Source organism: Drosophila subobscura, chromosome E (assembly GCF_008121235.1).
Source record: "Drosophila subobscura isolate 14011-0131.10 chromosome E, UCBerk_Dsub_1.0, whole genome shotgun sequence".
Lineage (NCBI taxonomy): Eukaryota > Metazoa > Arthropoda > Insecta > Diptera > Drosophilidae > Drosophila > Drosophila subobscura.
Window position 1 is genome coordinate 4,426,303 of NC_048531.1, and position 17,305 is coordinate 4,443,607.

Genomic DNA, 17,305 nt, shown 5'->3' on the forward strand with positions numbered 1-17,305 from the left:
CAATGCGATTAGATTGCCTCCCTGTGGCCCTAGGACCTGGGGCACAAGCAAATCGAATCGTTTGTCTTTGATTTTTAATAAAGTAATGAATTTGCTGGCTTATAATAACTATTTTAGGACCTGCGTAGCAATAATTCATTGCGAAGTATGTAGATGTTGCCTTTTAAATCCTCAAAAATATTCAGATACTGTCAAATTGAATATAAACTTCAATTAAAACACATTCAATAGAGCTAAAATTCATAAAGATTTATCCGATTTACATTCAGCAGCAGACCGAATTTCAATTAATTAAACCAACTTAAATGAAACGCCGTACACACACTCACACACACAGCCATGATGGCGTCATTATCAGTGGCTGTGGCAGCAACTGCAGGCCCTGCCACATCCGACAAATGCAATGCGGGAACATGCTGCTGTTACAACAGCAACAACTACAAAAAGGCAGTGGCATAGTCAAAATATCTAACATACAACAGCTGGAAGACAATGCGAAGGCGGCGGCAAACCCAAATCAACGGCAGCATCCGTGTGGGATGCGAGAATGTTTATGCACATTATGAACAAGCATCGGTTTTGCGCGACCCGTACAGCTGTGGGGGGAAACCATATATATATACATATATCTATACACATATAGAGGGGCATACCTATCACATAAATATTTTGTGCATTGCAAATCTGTTTCCCTGCTGCTGCCACTATTGCCGCTCTGCTGGTTGTGGCAGGCAGGGCCCATCCCAGCCCAGGAAGCGGATGCGACCCCATTTCAAATCCTTCCAAATTATGCACGAAAATTATGTGTGCGAAAGCGAAAATTTCCACAGACAAAATGCTGGGTTTCCCACGTTTGTCTGCGGACTCTCGTGCCCGACTGTGAAGACTGGTTTTGTTTGGCGAATATTGCGCATACGACATGTGTTTGGCATATTTAAATGGGGCACAAGCCCAGAGGCAGAGTGGTGCACTGCCATTAGCCCAATTTGGGCATCGCTTTAAGAGACAGAGAGAGAGAGACACTCAATTTCAATTGTTTGCCTTTCACCCAATCATTTGTCAAATGAGTTTTCAGAAAATGTCACGCAGTGCAATTTTCTTTTCGCAGTGAAAGCTGCGAGAAAAGCCCCACGAAATAAATGATGCCAGCACTTGCATTGCTCCTGCAGGGAGTTTTAGTGTCATATAAGTAAATCCCAGTGGGAGATAGAAAAATGACTGAACACCAAATGCGAACTGCGAAAGTTAAAGCCCTGCAGAGGATATAGACTCCATGCACTCTCTCTCTCTCTCTCTCTCTTCCTCTGGCATTATTACATTGTTACATGGGACAGCCATCAGGGGACGAAGGAGGAAGCCCTAAGAGGGACTACGAGAGGCAGATGCGTGCGAGTCCTGCAGCCAATAAGTTGCAAGCAGCCGCTGCCACTGCCACTGCAGCACAAATATCCTTGTCACATGACATTTATGCACATTCGTGTGTGTGCTGTGTGTTCTTCCTTCTGCTTCACGTTGACTGCGACTACAACTTTAAGCTTTTAATAAAAATGTCAAGTGCATTGAAGTGCATAGGGGGCGAAAACGCCAAAGGAATTCGCATCAGCGGGCAAAGCGAACAAAGGTCAGCTGTGGCACCATTTAATGCTTGTATGGAAGAGCCTTTTCCGTCCCTTTTGCTGTTTCCAATGGCAATACGAGTATACCAATATCATCACAATGAGCTGCCCTGTCCAAGTTTAGAAGTTCCATCACCTGGAGGATGAGATCATAGCTCATCCACAGTGATTCCTGTAGCTTCGAATAGCAGTTCAGCATCGTGGACATTACATTAACGAGGCTGAGATTTCCCTCATTAGACGGTATCTCAATGCCGATAGCCTTCAAGTCGGGCAGCATATCGTATTTCTTGTACATGGTAACGTGGAGCAGGTGATCGGGTAGGTGGAAGATATTCCTCTTCCTTCTGAGTAGGAATGGCTTCTCGGAGCCACCGCCTAGTATTAGCCGCTGGTCAGGGACATGTCGGAGGAAGTGGGAATGTAGGAGTGATGGGAGATTCTAGAGAAAAGTCACAGGCAAATGTACTTGAAAGTAGAATTCACACTAGAAGTTGTACACATCATGGGATTTGCCTATTACTTAGCCATAGATCCGCAACGAATGTTTTTGAAAGCATGAAATTTGCATTTATATAATCCCAACTGAGATTGGACTATGGAATGGGTCGGTGGTTTTTTCTTTCTGTTTTTTCTGTTAAAAAATCAAGCTTCAAGTTGAGTTCTGGCTCTGTCCTTTTGGCATGTCCCGGCCTTTGTTTCACACGACTTACTCGGGGGTTTTGCCACAAGTTTTGGCATGGCCCTAAAGTTAGTTCAGTTGGAAAAAGGTATGCAAACGTGTTATGTAGGTCTGACCCCCTGGCAGGTGACTGCGCTTCCTGGCTGACAATATTATTGAAAGCTCGACATTTAGATTGATTGCAGCTGCAGTTGCTCCGAAAATTCTCATTCGATAACAATACGTGTGGCAGCGTTCTCCCCGCTTCAATCTGTTCTATTCTTTTGTTTTCGGTTTTCTTTTTTCTATTTTCCTTAATTAAAAGTTTCCCCAAAAATTGTTGACTTTGGAAAAGGAATGAAGAAAAATAGCTGGATCGCAAAATATACGAAGTATCTCGGTATGCAATTCACTTTTCTTTCACGTTACTTTCTACCTCTATTTTTGTTCCATCTTGGGTGGGTGATTCCTCTCCAGGCAATCGTGCAAAACTATTTCAATTTGGCAACACCGCACCCGATGGTTTCGCCTATGCAAAAGTTTCCCTTTTTTCTTGCTTTGCTTACAAATTGTGGGTAATTCGTGAAGATGTTTTGGTAGGGAGGCCCATACTCGTTAGGGGTATTCTTTAATGCCACTTTCCCATAATAAAATAATGCAATTAAAGTGCTGCAAGCTTTAAAGCTTCTCTCAATAGTATCAATCAATACACTTTGCTACATTCATTTGAAAAATCCTTTTTTCTCTGGGTAATACTTGGGCTGCAGCTTCGTCAATTCATAGAAGGGCTTACACAATGGGGCTTAGGGCTTATTGACAATTGCAAATTTCCCACTTCCCACTCCCACTTCCACTTCCCACTCAATGTGCATAGCAGAAAGCTTTCGTTATACCCCTGGCATCCCTCATCACTCCATGTCTACTGTTCTTCCGAGTCGAACTGTAAATTATGCATACAAATTAGAAACTACCGTTCGTTGTCGAGGGGCATGACGTAAACATACTCGTAGAAATGTTGAATAATAACATTAATGAAAACAATGCACAAGAAGAGACAGGCGGGGGAAGTTGTACAGAGAGAGGGGGGAGAGAGAGTGGGCAAGATGAAGTGGGAGACAAGGGACAAACAGCTGCCGGATGCAAAGGCAAGCAGAAAATTAAACAGAACAAAGCAGAATGAACAGAGAGGCAAAAGCATGATGGCAGATGGCGACAAGATAAACACCCACACACACACACACACATACTCCAGTCTTCCGCACAGTCACTCGCATATGTACGTTTACATGCACGGAAGCTGCACAAGCACAAGCAGCAGCAGCTTTGACAACAATCACAGTGAGCGCCAAAAGAAAACAACAACAGTGGTAGCAACAATCCCTATCAATTCGATGCTTAGCAACGTCGCATTAAAGAAAAATAGAGAACGTAATGGCAGCAAGAGACCTTTGGAACACATGGATACACTGCAACAACGATAGGTGCTGGGATAGATTTATGGAAAATATCTTCTTTCGTGACGATCTTAACTTCGACAGTTTTGCTCAGCAGTTTAAGGACAAGCATATCAACGATTATAATGATATACAAACTCATCAAAGGAATAATTATACCTCTCGTTAAAGGGTATAAATATAAAAATAAAGCTTAAAAAAATGAAGACTAAATCTCATCAGCTTTCACATCAGATGTTACATCTGTCTGTTAAGTAAGCAACAAAATAAAAGCAACAAAAGATGTCAATACTGTTGGAAAAAGTACCAGAACAAACGAAACATTTTTGCATCCTCGCAAGTTGAAAGAGAAAAGGAAACACATGACACACAAGAGGAGTTTGGAATGTGTTTGTGTGTTGGTGTGTGTGTTGGCCGAAAGGGATCTGTAACCATGTGTGCGTCTAGTGATTATTTTACCATGTTAACTAATTCTATCTCTTATGCTTGCCACAAAAGATACACATTCTGTAAACTGTAAACCTTTCTAAGTGATGCACTCGGAAGGAAGGGATAGTAAGAGAGACAATATGCGGAAAATATTTAAATGGCAAGAGCCACAGACCCTGCCGAAAGGCTTTTTGTTCTTTTAAAGCATTTACGAATTCTTAAAATATGAACTTTAATATTACAACGACATTGAAACCACACAGAACTCTTTCATCATTCGGCTCTTACGTGTTTGAAAGCTTCTCTGGATTCTTCTCATCATTCATTCCATTCCCTCTTTAGATAATTTCTTTCATTTTGCAGCCGTGCGGTTTGGTTAGCCGCATTTTTTGACTGTCCCACAAATGAGACATGAAATCCACTCACTTTCCCCCCCGACCGGCAGTTAGTTAGTACTTCCCCCCTTTTTGTATCCAATCAAAGTCACCTTTGTGGCCGGGTTAGGCAGGCAAAAGCCGCCGCTTCACTTATTCATTGGCAACCGCAAATCTTTTATTTGACTTTTGGCAACTCCAACGTGGCATGACTTTTACTTTGGGACACACTTTTTGCCACCAAAAACCACCATGCAGAGAAGGAGGTTTTCATCCAGGAGGGATGCGATGGAAATGGTTTCTGGGTGACTTGGCATTTTGGTTTGGCAAAGTTTTTTAATTAATTAGGGGAAAAGTCTAAGTCGAAAGTTGCGGCAATTAAATGTGAGTTAAAGTCACCAAGGAAAATTGTCGAAATAAAGAAAATTTCATTGCAAAATATGGAAAACAAAACAGATACACAGACAGAGAGAAAAATATTTAATAATAAATGACGCAGTCACGTTTTTTCTGCTGGGGGCTCGCAGGAGCACATGACGGCCGCAGAGGAGCGCACATGTCTCGACAAAAGTATGCACACATGTGTATTGTATGAGAGAGATACGGGGATACACTCCAAGATGTTTATATGGTATGCTTACACTCTGCTTACACAAATATGCGCCTAATAATGCTTCACAGATGGGCATGGGGATGAAGATCATCTGCCCCAGTGTGCCCCAGCAAAGGCTTAAAATATATGCACGTAAAATGTTTGGCGAAAAATCTCAACGGAGAGAGAAAGAGAGAGACAGACAGCACTCACACATACACGTGTACATGGCGCTTGTCAGAACGCAGCTGTTGCGTTGCGTCCATTGTTCCACATGGCGCATTCGTAATGCCTTTTGAAAATGCCATAAGCATGTGCCTTTAATGACATCATTTTGCCTTTTTGGCGAAACGAAAATGCCTGCAAAGTGTCAAGAGTTGATGGTTTTATTGCCATCTTATTGCATTTAAAGACATATTAAAATGCAAATTACTTTAAAAGGAAGAGCAGGTGGTAAAAAATATGTACAGAATTTATATGGATACTTTTGGATTACTAAATAATCAGAACAAAATTAATCAGCATGACTATGCCTGGTAACGGCAACGGCAACGGAAACCCACTCAGACCGAGTCCTAATTTATTAATTAGTGATTCGTTAGTGTTACGCACTTTGGTTCTCCCAAGAAGAAATAATTTCACACACAACAACAACAGCAACAACAAAAAAAGGCAACAAAGTGTCGCAGGTAAAGCAGAAAGAGAAACAGAAACACATGCCATGGTATGCAAACATGGGAGATTCCCAGGTGGAGCGGCATTTACCTGGGGGCTTAATTAAAATAAATAGACACATGCTCCGCCTCCACCTCCGCCTCCGCTGGCGTCCTGGCACATTCCGCATCCTTGATGTGGTGGTGCTGGTGCCGCTTCGTTATTATGCAGCGAGCGTGTTTGGCATTAACCAATATATGTAAGTAGTCGGCTCTGCCAATTTCCATAAGTCAACAGGGAGGGCCCGGCCGGCCACAAGCGGAGCGGAGCGGGAAACCGAAACGAAGTCAGCAATTAAAAGCGTTATTCATCATGCGGACAGAGTGGACACAGCGGACACTGCGGACATTGCGGACACACTTTTGCGGTTAGTTTGCGTTTACCACTGGCTAAATATATGCTCCCTCCTTACCGAGATCCTCTCTCTATTCTTTACTGGCGGATTACCCGTATTCAAATCAGTTGCAACGCCCAATTAATGTAAGCGGACACAATGCTGCATACTAATGAGACAGAACGCCGAGACGACTTCCAAATGAACATGGAAATAAAGATGTGCAGAACGATGTTTGATACATTCTCCTAGGCTGCTGCTGGTTCTGGGCTGCTGCTGCCTCCTCCTGCTCTTGTTGCTGCTCCCCACACTTTCAGCTTGGGGTTTTTGATTTTTTAATTAAGAATGAAAGGAGTGGAAATGCAAATTTAGCACGCAAACAATAAAATTACAGAATTGTAGCTATAGTAGCTATAGTACAACTTGTTTAATTTTGTATTTTTTATACAAATGTAATCAAGAAGTCTTGCTGCCTTCATTCAATGTTAATCCCATTTGCTTGCAAATTTACTTGCATTTTCTTCAAATGTTTTGCATGCCCTGAAAACATAGTTAAAGAACATTTTTACGACCATCACACTGTATTTAGCGTCGTAATATCCAATTACAAAGCTCGTTATGTAATTAAAGTAGAATAATTTAAGAGGCAGCAGCAGTAGTCCAATTAATGTCTCCCTCAGAAGTTATGTTCTCATAAGTTTTTTTTTTGTTGGCTGACAAATGATAATGTAATGTCATAATATATTACGCATACGCCAAGGGTCTCGTGTCTCTCCTTCTCGCAGCTCAATTACAAAAACTTATAACTTTCAGTTTGCCGAAAAAAGGAAAAAATAAATAAAGCAAAGTAGAGCAATGACTGCAGAGCAGAGTCAGAGTCCATCCCTCACCCGCGCACTCGTTGCTAATGAAACTTGAAGATGGCGCCGCCGGATGAGAGAGAAAAGAAGCCAGAGAAAGGAGCAGGGATATGTGTATGTAGTGCAAATGAAAGTTTTTCCGAAACAAGCAAAGATTATGCCATGTTAAGGAACAGCCAAAGTACTTGGATGTAGATACGGGAAGGAAGCACAGAAAAGCGAGGGGCGAGGGACAAACAAAAGATTAGTGTCTCTGGGGTTGCAATCGCTTTCTACTCTGCCCTTCCCACATTTGTCGAAATTAAACAATGTAAAGTTTTGGTTTGCGCCACCAAGCCCGGACATACAGAAACTTTCCCTAAACTATCCTCGAGCCCTGCTTCTGTCAGCACCAAATATGTAACTCAATTAGTTTTTCCGCCCCTCCCTCCAGACTGCGCGAAAATCACCCTCTCTTACTTGCCCGTGTACACACGCACTAACCAAATCCTCTGCCACAAAGTTTATGTGTAATACATTGTTGTTGTTCCTGCAACCAAGTTGTCCATTCATTCAGGCATCCATCCGAGCATCCAGCCCCACTCGATGCCAGTCGCCAATCGAGTTCTCTTGAGCGTTTCAATTATGTGATTCGAGTGGTTCCGCCAGAGCTGCGGTTCAAACGGTTGGAGCCAGTGAAGAGCCCTTCAGGAGTCGCCACCACAGTCACATATAAATTTCAAGTAATTGCTTTCGCCCTTCAACAAAAGTCGAGTCAAAGTTGTTGCAAGTAATTGCCATCTAATTGCTTATTGAAATTTTTTCTCCCTCTTGTCTCTGTTCGCTGTGGTTCCGCTGGGATCATCGTGGAAGATATGATGCAAAAGAAGAGGGAGAGAATTAAGAGTGATTGGCGATGGTTCAAGTGAAATCAAACTGGTTCATCTGCGAAAGAGATTGAAAGTAGAGAAATTAAAAAGCAAGTTATGATGGGGGTACAAACTGTGAGCTAGAGCTTCGATTTCCTAATAAAAATCTTGTGTGCTTTTGGCTCTAAGTTTTGTTTAAAATTATACAAAAATATAAGAAGAAATATAAGAATATACAAGAACAGAAGCATTCCAGTTTCTGTAGTTTAAACTTTAGTGAGCTCAATCTTTTCCCACATTTAACACAAATGCTATCTGTAGACACTGACTCATGTGCCCATCGATCTCTGCTGGTAGCAGCTCTAACCCCTAAAAGGATAAAGGAAATCGAAAGCTCTTCACTTTATTGAATCCATTTCTGTTGTTACTTTCAATTGATTGATTTTATTTGGCTTTGACTTTGGTCATGCCTTAAAGTAGCCAAATAACAAGTTAAAGTCCAGGCTAAGCGAAAGATTGATGGACACATTAAGTGGGGGCTGGGTCAGGGTATGGGCCCTCTCCCTTTGGCGCCAGAAAGCTTTCGCCAGTGAAGCGGAAATCACACAAAGATTTGCCCATATAAATGTCTACTTTGGCTTTGGCCTGATCCATTTCCTGATTTCCTTATTTGTTGGTTCGTCTGTGGGTTTTCCCGAGATGCCTGCTACAGTGGGGGTGCCACTCGTACAGTGGGGTCCGGGCTGTTGTGGCGACCACATTAACCGGAAGCGCCTGGCAGCCTCAAAACTTATGCAAACTAAGGCGGAACAAAAACTTGGCCAAAGAAAGAGAAGCGACTAAGAAGCAATCTCTCCGGCTGGACCAAGACGATGTCTGATGTCCGCTGTCCGATGTCCGAGGTTCTTATGCTAGCGCCACGACACAGCAAAAAAATAAAATAAAAATGAGCCAAAGATTCCAGTGCAGTGGGTGGCAGGCGTTGAAAATGTCCAAAAGCCTTTGGTGGCAAGTCCCCCACTTGGATGGATGGATGCTTGGCTGGTCGGTCGCCTTATTGTACAAAGTGTTGACTTTATATCCTTCATTTAGTGGACATAAAAAGGATATTATTAAAAGCTTAGAAAAGTAGCCATTTCCTTCGGTCTTCCTCTGCTCCACATCTCTCCCTTGGATTCCTTGTCATTGGATTGCACAAAATACATAAAATATTAGATGACTTGAAAAGGAATACAATACAAACTGATTTGGTGGCTTCCATCCACTGACCAAAAAGGAGACAATGAGAGTGCCTCCTCCCCTCCTAACATTCCCTCTTCCCTGACCAGCCTCAGGCGCTTGTTTTTTTGGCTGCTTTTTGGCTGCGGCTCATTTGTCTTTTATGATGTTGGCCCTCGCCATTCTCCGGAAGAGAGCGACGAAAAAAGTGCTTGCCAAGAGAGAGAAAAAATCGTTCCTAAAAGGTCCATTATAATTATAAATGAGTTTAGCGCCCATAATACTTTTTATTCCCATTGTCAATGGCTGTCCCAGCCCTATGGGAATCTCTCTGTCAAATTGACTGCCACATTTTAATGACTCAGTAAAAATTGTTGGCCCAGTTATGAGAGGACAAACGGCAGGGGGAGAAATGCCCAGAAATTGACAAAGAAATGTTAATTTTGTGTATTCAGATTGCTTTCTGGTAAATATTTATGCTTCCTTTTTGACTTCGAATTGGGTTTTGTTCGTTTTTTATATTCTTTGTAATGTTATATGAGGCTAATGATAGCTAAGGACAATGACACATTTTAACGAATACAATAAAACAATGGCATTCGGAAGGGTAGGGGCTTTATTTCTGGTTTATCTGGGGCATAGACTTTTTCGGGTTTGAAGTCTTGGGAAATACTTTTTTTACAGTCAGAAAGCAAGGCTAAAAAAATCTCAATTTCGGGAATTTTTACAGACCACAGATTTAAAACTTCAGATGTTTACAGATGCTTTCCCAATAATGCTGATACATAATTGAAAAGCCAAATTTACTTCCTAGTTATTCAAATACGTAACAAACCTTACATTTAAGTTCATTTTCATTACGTTCAAAACTTCCATTTGGTCCATTGAGAACGAGCGGTATCCTCTCTCAGACGATCCACATATGCCGCCACATGTGCCACAAAAGGACGGAAGGAAGTCGCTTCTGCTTCTGTTCTGCTTCTGTATCTGTGTGTGTGCAATATCCTTTTCAAGTGCCGTTCTGGTGGACGGGGGTAGTCCCTTTATTTGGGGCTGCAGCAATGCGTGTATAATTGCTCAGACAATGAGCAATTGTTTTTCATTTTCCATTTGCCATTTTTCTCCCCCCCGTTTGTTTGCTTGTTGATTGCTGCGGCTCCCTGTTTGGAGCTCGTTCCCCCCATTTGAGCACTCCGCTCCCTTTTTTGGTTTTTTTTTTTTTGAGTTTTTCACATTGTTTGCATACATTTTGCAGTCAGTGTTCGAGCTGGTGTCCGTGTATTTGTTATGCAAAGAGGCCTCAAAGCGGTGTTTTTTTCGATATGAGATGGAGATGGGTTTCCACTTCCAGCCCGAAAAATATATATTGTATCCACGAGTTTGCCATTTTTCCAAGCAAATTAGTTTACAAAGGACTGTCGTTCGGGGCTACCCATCTGATGTCCATCCCCCCTGGACCTCCAGTCCTTTCCCCCGTCTGTGGCCCTTTTGAACGAAATTGAAAATGCATTTTAAAGCAGACGCCGACGAATAGCCGCCGGCTAGAAATTATTTCATATACGATATTGCAAGTTTATTTACACGCCTATTGTTTGGCCAGACATTCAGGGAATGAGGCAGGGCTCTGCATAGGTTATTCGGGAAGCGGTAGAGCATGGGTTTGTCCATAATTAAGTGCCAAAATTGGCCACACTTTTGCGTGGCAGTGTGCGGGGGGATTGTGTGACCTCGACGTGAGAGGAGGATGTCTGCCACGCTACCCACAGATGCTCGCAATTAGTTGGTCATTAAAACAGTCCGACAGATAAACTACAGAAGGATACGACATCGGGGGTATATCTCAAATTAGTTGCACTTATCCTACAGTCTTCTCGCGTCAACTCCTCTCGCCCACGTCGCGCTCCAATCAAGCTTCGTTTTATGACTCAATAGGCCCTCAATGACCCCCGCCCATTCCGCCCTGGGTACCAAACACAGCCACAACGGTAGTCGCATGGAGTAGTAGCCTGCAGAAGACAATCTTGCCACACAATCCACAACTCTCCACTAATTTCAACGCCATAAAAGTTCAGTTTGTCGGCCATAAATGTCAAAGGCAGAAGAAGGCAGGAGGGCGATGGAAAGGAACTGAAGTCTCGCGTGTTTCATTAGTTGCGAATTATGACGATCTGGCTGCCACGTCGCGACCCCCACCACCACCGCTCCTGCTGTCTGGGCGATGTGACAAATTTGGTTTTATTTTCGTACTGTCACAGACACACAGACACTGTGCTGGGGAAATGCAATGCAAAACTCATTTGTACAAATGCAGATGCAGTAGAAAGACGAGAGAACCGAGTACTTTTATTGCAAAATGGTCATGTGGCAACTTTAATTATGTTTTGCGTTTTGTATTCAACTGAAAATTAATTCTTTTCCGTGTTTTCGAGAAGCGGCATACACTGAAAACATTTTAAGAAAGAGTCTTGAAGACTCAAAGGGTGGAGTGGAGATGATACACATGCGATATTAAATTTCTTGGAATGAAACTCTAAAACTTGTACAAAAATAATATACACTAATGGAAGTTAGCAAACCTCTTCCCAAATTAAATTTCCCATTGAATTTGCAGTGCTGCCAACAAAGACATTTGCTGACAGACCAAAGAGACCAAAGTAGTGACTTCTCTTCATTGCCATCACCAGCGCCTTCATCATGAACATCAGCAATGCCCTCGTCTTCGTCTTGTTTCGGTTCCCCCCATCACAAATACACATCTCAGGGGCGTATCAAATGTGACAGCTTGGAAAGAAGTCAGAGCTATAGACATGGACACAGACATACTTTGTGCACTGTTCCTAGGCGTATGCAGGGGGCGGGCGTTCACAGACAATCAGGATTCAAATGGAATAACGTACGACTAGGTATGCTCGCTCGGATGATGACGAGACAGTTGAACATTTTTCCCGTTCAAGTTGCATTTACTCCCAGTCCGGACAACTCCTGCCACCTCCCCACTAGATGTTCTCCCACTTGCTGTCTCCTCCACATTGCCTTTGTGTATTTTGAGTTGCTTAAAACGACGACAACTATATCCACACATGCCACATGACGAAGTGATGTCTGCTGAGGCAGAGACTTGCTTCTACGGACTACGGATAAATGCTGATGTTTCTTTGTTAATTTCCATGCTGATGCCTAAATGTTTTGTGCGTGTGACAAATGTTGAGCTTGTACAATTGTCTGTGCCTTCTACCCCAGCCCCCTGCTAAAGGTGTTGCACAATACAGTTTGTCTTCGAGTTACACACAACAAATTGCGTCTGAAATTCATTTGTTCGGGGGCAAAAGCCTTTTGACAAAGAAAGCCAAAGGCAGCTGCAGGCTTCTTGGAGCTACAGGAATTTCAATAAATAATCTTATGGAAAAAGACTGCCTGCCGCTGGTCTGCGAGTATCAGTATCCACTTACTGATATTGCCTCTTGCCTTAAGCACATTTTCTTCTATTTAAAGATTGTCTGAGCTCCTCTCCGAGCAATAAGTTCCCCCCATTTCAAGTGTCATTCAAGGCACAGCTCAGCACAGCACGCCCTCCACTTAATTACAAAACAACGTGGGTGGGTGGATTTCCCGGGGAAAATCGGAATATCCGCGCTGTTTCAGTATGGCAGTGGGGTCACATCTTTTTTCGATTAAAAAGTTTCGAGAGTCGCAAGGCAATTGTCAGTTACATCCACTTAACCTGCTGGCTGCTGGCACTGCTCTCTTGCTGTCTTTGGCAAACGAACGCAAAATTTTACGACAGATTAACGAACGATTAACGGTGTAACGTGGCACTTGCCACCCGGCACGTGCTCAGCTTTGGGAAAAGCATTCTCCTTCCACCGGGTCCCCGGGGTGTAGGCGACGTTTGCTAGGAATTTATATTTCACAGGTGATTTGTCGCATAAAATTCGAATAATTCATAAGAGCGCCAAAAATAACAAGTAGGGGAAGGCACCATCACCGCTGGTGACAGTGCTCCCTCCCCTCCCCAACCCTGCACAACCACAGTGCCAGAACGCCGAAAAGTATGCAACGAAATGCCGCAAAGTTGGCGTCGACGGCAGCGCGTCGTATGCGTGTTAAAAACTTTTTGTCAACGGAGCCGGGCGCTTCCCGCTGAGAGGGAGGGTGCGGTAAAGATGAGAGAGTTTGTCATTTCATTTGTTTGACTCTCTCTTTTTGCCCCTTCCTGTTTCCCCTGGCTTCCGTGTGCCCCTTTTCAACATTTTGGTCACATTCTACCCGCATTTTTTGTTGGGTTCTTGCAGTTGATTTTTACATTTTTTCCATTTTGCTGGTAGAAAGTTGTTTTTTTGTCGGGTATCTTTTAACAATGCGAAAATTGTATCTTAAGCGGGCGTAACTTGTATACGAATGGATTTGTATCTGCCATCCGTTTTAGCGGTTGGCTTTTGATGGCTTTTTTGTGCGGGTTTTGGAGAGGGTTAAGGTTAGCTCGATTACAATCTCCCCTACACCTATACAGGGATATTACTCAAAAGCACATATTTTTCTTTAAATTTTTGCTTACCTTTAATTACTTTTGGGCATGTTGAAGCTTGCCATAAACATGCCTTGGGTGGAATCTGCAACGTTTCGTATTTGCCATTTTATATCTCAATTTCCATTTTTCGCCTGTATGTTCCTTCTTCTCATGGTGTTTTTTTGTTGATTTTCCGTTGCTCGCTGTCGCTTTGAACTGCAATTAAGATTGCTTCCATTCATATGGTAGCTGTGTGTTCCTGGTCGCTTTGCCTTTTCCTGCCTGCGGCTACAATCAAGATGCCATAGAGAAAGGTGAGGCACGCGCTCCTTTCAGGTCGCATAATTACTTGGCCACTTTCTGAAAAAAATGAACCAATACACAAAAATAGGCCTAGTTTTGCAATGCAACAAAATTTACAAATTTAAACACGGAAGTGTCCACCACCTCTTACAAATATACCTTGCGGCCCTTCCCTACCTGACCTGCCTCTGCTGGTAGCTCTGTGCGCCCTCGCGCCCGCACTCTTACTCTCTTCTTATATTGTTCTTGAGCTCCCCTTGCTAGTACTTCTGCGGACTGCGCTGTCTCTGCCTGTGCTGACTGCGCTGTCGCTGCCTGTGTGGACTGCTCTGCGCTGTCGTTTCATTTGCATTCTTATCGCCTTCTCTCGGCCGCGTTTAAATGTCGCCAGCATGAAACTTTTTTCTTTCCCCTATGTACCTCCCCCTCCCACTTCTCTTCTAAAGCTCTGCCAATTTTTTGTTGTTGTTGATTTTAGAACGTTTCTTCTCATGTTTATCTTCTGTCACATGTGCGTATCACTGCTCCCTCTCTCTCTCTCTCTCTCTGTCTCCTTCTTTCTGGCCTCCACTTATTTTTTTCCGTTTCTCTAGCTGTTGATTTTTGATATATGTATGTTTGGAAGGGTCCCTGCGGTGTTGTTTGCCTTGGCGGGGGAGGAGGGGGTAGGTGGTTAGGGTAGGGAACTGGGAAAGGTGACGGCGTTTGCGACTGCGATTGTGACTCCACTTCCCTTGTGGCTGCAGCATTTCAAATTTCTGTGTATTTTCGTATCCCGTTTTGAAAGAGGCGAAGGGTATACTAGATATCGGATAACTACAACGTCTTCCTCATCGGCGGCTACTTGGGAAACCCTTGGAAATCCATTGAAAAGCTTCGCATCGCATACTTCTAGGTAATCAACTGTCGACTCTAGATCCTTGAACTTATTTGGGATAAGTCTACGTGAATATGTATGTACATATGTGTATGTATGTGTGTGGGTGGGTGTGTGAGTGGCTGAGTGGGTGTTCTGAAACATGTCAAGCGAGTCGGATATCTTGGGTGCTGCTGTGTAATCAAGAGTCAAGTCAAGGCAGGAAACATGGCCCACGGCTGGGCGGAATCAGAGGCGGAAAGTCTCACCCTCATTCCTCTGATAAAGGATTTGATAAGGCAATGTCAGAATGACACGCGAATTAGATGCTAATGATGGCCACAGCCTTGGATTACCCGACTGATGAAGAGTCATTTGTGGAATTTAAAGTTTACGCAGCTACGAATATTGCTTTCACTTCTTCTTGGTGGAAATTGCACACATCAAAGGGGAGGTTTTCCCCAGAGCTGTTTACAAAATGTTGTTGCAATGAAAATCCTGCCCGAACCGAAAGTCAATTCATTTCCAGCAAATTGTTATTTCAATTGTCAGCACTTTCCCCCTCTCGGACATCGCCTGTGTGTGCCCCACTTGCAACATACCAGTACCAATACCAGTACCATATGCAGTTAATTTTGTGCTTGTGACTGCAATAAATTTTAAAAGCACATTTCCAATGAAAGAAGCGAACTGAAAATCAAATGAAGCGAAACGAAACGAAACGGAAAACAATTTTCTGCAATTTCACTAAAACGACATACCAATTGTACGTAGTGTACGGGGAAGGATAACGCAGGTTGGGGAGGAGGGAGGTGGACACAGTGACACACATTTGTGTGTGTGTGGGCAACTCCTGGACAACAAGCGAGAATCGATGGAAGCTCGGACTCTTGGGGCTCCCTGCACTTTTAGCCACAATTGACGACAAATGAAATTGTTGTTGGCCAAAGTGCAGCGTTTAAAGAGCACACACAACACACACACACCTCCTTCTCCAGTCAGTATACTCCGGCTGACACACATGCTCAACATACATTTAGCAATATGAACCTGCATTTTGTCTCTGCTTTGTCCTTCGCCCTTTGAGGAGATTCTCTTCCATATTCAGTTTTGTGACACTTTTTAAAGTAATTCTTAAATGTGTGTAAATATGGTTTAGGTTTAGGTCCACTGAGTGGAGCAATTTTAAGGTTTTGCATAATAAAACATTAATCCAAGGAAAAATGGAAGAGTGTTAAAGTGATAGAAAATAACAATATCATTGATGGCCAGAGAATCGGAAAGGTTGTGGTAACAATTGTGTCAGGAGTGGAGAATCTTTTATCATTATATCAAAATGGAACTTCCGTTCTGGATAAATCAAAATCATCTCTTGATACCCTATTTATGTGACCTCTCCGCAGGTGGAATGCTGGCAAGGAATTTGAATTTTAAATACGGCTAACATAACTGAAATAAGATTGCCAAGTACCCAAGGAGGAAATTTAATAATTGTCTGCGAAAGACAATCTTAAATAAAGTTGAAACACGGCTCAAAAATACGGCTAATTGGTAATAAACTCAATTTTCAGATCAATTTCGGTAACATATGTACATATGTATGAAAATAATGACAAACCAACCTTTGAGGCACTAAAAACTTCACTGCAAAACCCACAGTTTGTTCCCCCCTCATTACGGAAAGTTGCGCGCAGATTTGAGTTTGTTATTATTATCGTAATGCAAGACAGAGCGATAAAATGAGAGAGAAATGGTAATAGCCACACGGCGACAGAGACAGAGTCAGAGAGAGAGCGAGAGAGTTGGTCAGTTTGTTGACTCATGTGTGGGGCACATTCAGGCGTTGCTTTTGTGTGTGTTCAGGAGAGGCGCAACGAGGCAAACATTTGCTTTAATTATTATGAAATGAAAATTGCATAATTAAATATGTTAAATTCATTTTAATTTTTAATTACAATTAATTGGAGGTCTACTGCTGCAGGCAGTCAAAATGATTTCCAATCAAATAGAAGAGGTAAAAGCGGGGGCGAGAAGGAGAGTGTGTTTGTCGAGACGCAAGATACACATACAGGAATCCTATGCACACTGAATTCATTGCTTAAATTGGAGTTTCCCTTGCAAAATCTTCTTATCAAAGCGATTATTCGCAGCAATGCCCAAAAGCTTGATGATGGATGGTGCATGTGAAGCAATCAAATGGTCGGTAATGTCATCCACACCCGCCACAGATACACATTCAGCAGGAGCAGGAGCACACCAGCTCACACATGACAGTAAACGAGGAGAAGGACGAAGCACGATGATGATGATGATGAGTCACTTTGGTCACGAAGCTATTTTTACGCTTGATTACACGATAAATGAAAATCAAACGTTTGATTGCTTAATGCCACGGACTAAGGGTCATCTGCAGCACCCAAAAGCCACCCAAAAGTCACCACCCACACCAAAAGTGCTGCAATTTTGCGAAAGTATAAGACCCCAGAGAGATAGAGCGACAGAGAGTGGATTGGGGGTCGCTTGGCTGTGGCAACATTTC